Source organism: Miscanthus floridulus, unplaced genomic scaffold (genome assembly GCF_019320115.1).
Source record: "Miscanthus floridulus cultivar M001 unplaced genomic scaffold, ASM1932011v1 fs_725_2_3, whole genome shotgun sequence".
Taxonomy (NCBI): domain Eukaryota; kingdom Viridiplantae; phylum Streptophyta; class Magnoliopsida; order Poales; family Poaceae; genus Miscanthus; species Miscanthus floridulus.
The window spans coordinates 44,098-50,097 of record NW_027097171.1 but is presented as its reverse complement, the minus strand read 5'-3'; the positions used below and the strand labels follow the sequence as shown (position 1 = coordinate 50,097).

Below are 6,000 nucleotides of genomic sequence, written 5' to 3'. Positions count from 1 at the left end.
AACAACAGCCTCAAACAGAAAATGTGCCAAATGAGGAGGCCCCTAGAAGGTCTCAAAGAGTTAGAAAATCAGCTATTCCTGCTGATTATGAAGTGTACAACACTGAAGAATTTCAAATGGAGGATGATCCCACCTCATTTGAAGAAGCCATGAAAAGTGATCATTCATCAAAGTGGCTTGAGGCCATGGAAGATGAGATGAGATCAATGAATACAAATAAAGTTTGGGATTTTGAGATAATTCCTAAAGGAGCCAAAACAGTAGGCTGTAAATGGGTCTACAAAACAAAACTTGACTCTCAAGGAAATATAGAGAGATATAAAGCCCGACTTGTGGCAAAAGGCTTTACACAAAGAGAAGGGATTGATTACAATGCGATCTTTTCTCCAGTCTCATATAAGGATTCCTTCAGAATCATAATGGCATTAGTGGCACATTACGATTTAGAATTATATCAGATGGATGTAAAGACGGTATTTCTCAACGAAGACTTAGAGGAAAATGTTTACATGGCACAACCGAAAGGTTTTGTCATGGAAGGAAAAGAACGTTTGGGATGTCGCCTAAAGAAATCTATTTATGGATTAAAACAAGCTTCAAGACAGTGGTACTTGAAGTTTGATCAGACAATAAAGAATTTTGGGTTTAAAGATAATGTTGAGGACAATTGTGTCTACGCAAAGTTTAAGAATGGGAAGTTTATCTTCCTTGTCCTGTATGTGGATGATATCTTACTTGCTAGTAGTGATGTCAGTCTATTACTGGAAACAAAGAAGTTTTTGTCCTCAAAATTTGATATGAAAGATCTTGGTGAAGCTTCGTTCGTTCTAGGGATCGAGATTCACCGAGATAGAAGTAAAGGGGTATTAGGACTGTCACAAAAGGCATACATAGAAAAAGTCTTAAAGAAATTCAGTATGCACAAATATAGTCCCTCACCTGCTCCTATAGTCAAGGGCGACAAATATGTGGATTTTCAATGCCCAAGGAACCAATATAAGATCGATCAAATGAAAGTGGTTCCATATGCTTCAGCTGTCAGAAGCTTGCAATATGCTCAAGTGTGTACGCGCCCTGACTTGGCATTTGTTACCGGGTTACTTGGCAGATTCTAAAGCAATTCTGGAATAGAACACTGGAAATTGGTAAAGAAAGTCTTGCGTTATTTGAAAGGAACGAAAGGCCTCATGATGACGTATAGAAGATCTGATTCACTCCATATAGTGGGATATTCAGATTCTGATTATGCGGGAGATAATAGAAAATCCACGTCTGGATATGTGTTCACTCTCGCAGGAGGAGCTATTTCATGGAAAAGCTCAAAGCAAACCATCACTACATCGTCCACAATGTATGCCGAGTTTGTAGCGTGTTATGAGGCAACGGGGCAGGTGAACTGGCTAAAAAAGTTCATACCCGGTTTGAAGGTGGTTGACGACATCAATAGACCACTAAAGTTATACTGCGATAATAATACAGCAGTATAGTATGCTCACAACAATAGGTCAAGTGGTGCTGCCAAACACATTGACATAAAGTATTATGTTGTGAAGGATAAAGTCCGGGATCAAATGATAAGTCTTGAGCATATAAGTACCGAAAAGATGCTCGCGGATCCGCTTACAAAAGGCTTACCACCCAACGTGTTCAGAGAACATGTAGCCGACATGGGTTTAAGGGAAAGCCTATGATTCCTGGACTATAAAGGGCCCAAAAGTTAAAGTAACTATTTCAGATCAGAGATGTGCATTGTAGCTGATAAATCTATCGGCGATTGACCGTGACGATGAGACATGCTCTATGCATCATCTGTGAAGAAATGAGTAAGGATAAAAGGATTGAAGTTTAAAGTTTAAAGATAAAAGTAATAGTGAGATCAAGGGGAAGAATGTTAGATTGATCTCCCAACCAATAAGCCCAACGGCCTATTGGGTCTTGGTCATGTGCCCTGATCGGAGGCGCCCAACCCTACATGGTTGGTGGGCCCCCGTCGCACTGCGCTATATAAAGAGGTGGGAGCCGGCGGCTCAAAGCACAAGGTTCGCCGTGAGCCGCAAACCCCACCAACAAACCCTAGACCGATCTAAGAGGGCGCGCAGCCAGCGACGGGAAGCTCCGCTGACTTCGCCGTCGTCACTGCTACGCCATTCGTCTGCACTGCATCGACGTCCGTGCAACCTCTACTCCATCCGTCGCTGCCCGTGTGCTGCCTCCATCAACGAACCAGCGATGGTCAGCTCAACCGCGACTTCATCCAAAGGCTTAGGTTCATCACCCGCACCCCTCTCATTTCTCTCACTCTCTCCTTGTTCTAGTTCATCATGTTCAACAACAAACCGTCTAGATCTACCTAGTCCATCCTCAGAACTAACAGTCCCAACGACGAACGACGGACGAACCCGAGCAAAGCGAGCAACGGATTGAATTAATGGCGGGGCCGGGGCTTGTCCTCCTCGCCGTCGACGTCGTGGCCCTGGTATGCTCGGCTCCAGTGCCGGCCCTAAGGGTAGGCCAACAGGTGCGACGGCCGAGGGTCCAAGCGGAGAAGGGGCCCAAGCCCAGGTATACAAACCCCCAGGTCATATAGTCCATTAGCATTAGCAAACTAATAAGAAGAGAGACATAGAACTGGCTAGGTGGTACAAAAAGACAACATTGACATTTATTTCCTAGTTTTCTTTCCCCATGACCCTCGGGTAGAGAGAAGGCGAGGAGTCACGCTGCACACAACACACTCTGATCGTGAGTTCGGGACGTGCCTTACACGCGTGGAGCTGGTGAGCCGCGCCGCCGCGAAAAGCTAGACTACCGGAGACACGGACACGGCGCACGAGGACGGCGACCAGGCATGGCTCCACGACGACGACATCTTGATTCTTTGCTTCTTATGAATTGTGATCACCGATTAGTTGTGTAGGCCCAAGATATTTTTTTCTTTTTTATTTTTAATTCAAATTAATTATTTGTATAGTATTCCAGACTTCTAGTACTTTGTATCCATATAGTCATATTTTTTTTCTAATTTACATGTTAGAATTTTATAATGTTACCTAAGAAATATTTGTCATAGGTGAGAAAAGAAAATGAATATATTATTTTTTTAATCTACATCATTCCTCGATAATTATCATACATCTACAAATATATTCGTTAATCTATATTGTTCCTTGATAATTATCAGACATGTTAAATTAAAAATATGTTATTGAATTTGCTTTTGTTTTGTAAGTAAAATTAGCACCTATATATTATAAAATTTTATACATGATTAAGAGGGGCGTAACGACGAGATCGCCGGAGGGCCCTTAAAATTCTAGGACCGGCACTGCTCGGCTCTGACGGTGATGCTCACCGCCTCGGCCCACCCGCTGTCGTCGCTGCACGACGACCTCATCCCCTCCTTCTCCTCCGGCGGCAACAGCACCGCGAGCAGCAGGATCAGCAACAGCACTACGATCACCACGTGCCGGCCGACGGCCCGCTGGTGGCGCACGAGTTCCTGCAGGCGCACAACGAGCTGCGCGCCAAGTACGGCGTGCCGCCGCGCGCTGCGCTGGAGCAGCAAGCTGGCGAGGTACGCGCGGCGGTGGTCGTCGCTACGGCGCTTCGACTGCGTGATGATGCACTCGCCCAACTCGCCCTACGGGGAGAACGTCTTCTGGGGCACCGGCAGCGACTGGCGCCGCCGACGCCGTCAGAAGCTGGGCCACCGAGTCCTCCTACTTCGACTGGCGCGCGCAGGCGTGCTACCCGGGCGAGGTCTGCGGCCACTTCACGCAGCTCGTCTGGAACGACACCGAGTTCGTCGGATGCGGACGCTCCGAGTGCTTCGCCGGCGGCGTCTTCATCACCTGCTCCTACGACCCGCCGGGGAACTGGAAGGGAGAGGTGCCGCTCACCTAATCATATATCATCATCACTTCGCCTTGCATTGTTGGAATATAATGCATGGCCAGGTAGAAGTGTTTACTAGTAATTTCTTTCGATCGATCGCCTGAGCTAGATCCATGAGCATGCATGCACCACCATTAAGTTCCTAGCAGTAAGTAATTGTTGTTCTCGAGCTCGTGTGCGTACATGACTATTCCGAAACTCCATGGATCGATGCGCGCCTGTGTGCAGCAAAGTCAGGAATTTCAACTGCTACTTGGTACATCACTCTGCGTGCAAAGTGCCCCAGAACCAACAATCACCGCGGGTTCAAAGTCGACTTTCACTCCCGGATTTCGATTTGGAATCCTAAGCCAGAGATGTGCCTGTGTCCTAAGCCAGGGCCACCCCATCAAGCCGCTGGACCTTGATCCGTTGGCCCCGCGTCGCTAGGCCTCGTGCCGGAGCCCCGAGACACATCGGACCTTGAGCAGCCGGGGCCATGCCACTGGGACCTTTCGTTAGCAGCCCCGTGCGTGCCACGAGCACTCACAACGGCGGACCTTTACCAAGTTCTTATCTTGAAGGGTTTTTTTGAACTAAAACTGTGGGGAGAACGATTCAAGTTAGAGGGGATACTTACCAAGAAATTATATTTAGAGAGTTTAGATATAAAATTGGTGCAGGCCCTTTTTTCTGCGAAAAGAAAATAGAGAGTTATTTTAAGGAGCTCTTGTTGATGCTCTTCCTGGATAGTATCACCCTAAAGAAAGCAAATTTTATTTAATTACAAAATGCTGACTCAGCACATTGTAAGAAAATGTTGAATCGGTATTTTTGTGTAAAAATTGTTGAATCAACAAGTCGAGCCTTATCGATTTCGGTACTCGAAATTTCTCGACCACACCCAGAATTACCAAAATTCGCAAAATTTCATCAGAATTTCACAAACAAAATTTTTAGAGACTTACAATAGTAGATATGGGTTTTCTAAGATTTTAGATCTAAACATATTAGCATGGTTTATGACTACACATGAGTAGAAGAATGTGTAACATAAACAATAGAAAATATAAGTCTAGAATTATATATTTATAGTAAATCCTCATGCATATTAGCATAATTTGAAATTTTAGATTTTTCTTTCAACCACCCAAAAATTACCCAAATTCGTGAAATTTTAATGAAAATTTTTGAACCCTGCTATAAGCAAGTCGCCCTGAAATGATATTTTAGGGGGCTTGCTTTTCATTTTTGGCCCGCCCATTTCTGGCCGGGGTGTTTGCTTCTCTGATGCTTCACATGGTACATGTTGGCTGCTGGTGGGCTGTGACATATGCTTCGGCTTTTCTATTTCTTCTTCTTTTTCTTTCCTTCACGTTTCTGATCTCTCTTCCCTACGTGTTGATGTTAGCAAGAGAAAAAAAAAATCAGGTATCTATCTCAATTGTTGTCCCGTTTAATTCTGTTTTATCTTCTTGCACAAACCATACAGTCTCCTCTTTGTAGTATTTTTTTAATATGTAGTGAATTATATCTTTATAAGATCACTAAGGGGTCTTTGGTTTCAATCGTCTCCTTGCTATAGTCACAAAAAACTAGTATGCACTACAACGCGGAGTCTGTAAATATTTTTGTAAAGCTCTTTTTTTTCTTTTAATTTTATCGTCTAATAAAATCTGTGACAAAGCATTTGCCGTTCTTTATTAAAAAAAAGAGAGCTCTTTCTATCTTTAAAAAAAAGGGCAAAATGAACTAGCAACAGGTGAAGTCAGTAAAGCACGTGAAAGTAGCTTCGGCTGGCTCCTCGCTACAGTGTGAAAGTAGCTTCGACTGACTTGCACCCAATAGGGCCTAAATCTCGTGCTTTTATGCTCATCGTATCCATATTTTTCTCACAGTATAAAACAACATTCTGACTATCTTACTATCTTTATACAATATGCTCAGTTAATTGGACACAGCCTGTTCGGCAGGCCGTAAACGATCGTGGATTATAAGCTGGAACAATATTTTTCTCTCACACCAAACCAGCTAAACCAGCCAACAGTAAATAATCCACGATCCGACCTAGCCAGCCGAACAGGCTGTGTGTTTGTTGGTAAAATGTAATTAAATAAATAAAAGGCT

General features: G+C 44.1%; 1 pseudogene; it reads left to right on the top strand.

Moving 5' to 3' along the window:
- The first annotated feature begins 2,428 nt into the window (after positions 1 to 2,428).
- On the top strand, positions 2,429 to 3,903 carry LOC136532842 (pathogenesis-related protein PRB1-3-like; annotated as a pseudogene).
- The last annotated feature ends 2,097 nt before the right edge of the window (positions 3,904 to 6,000 follow it).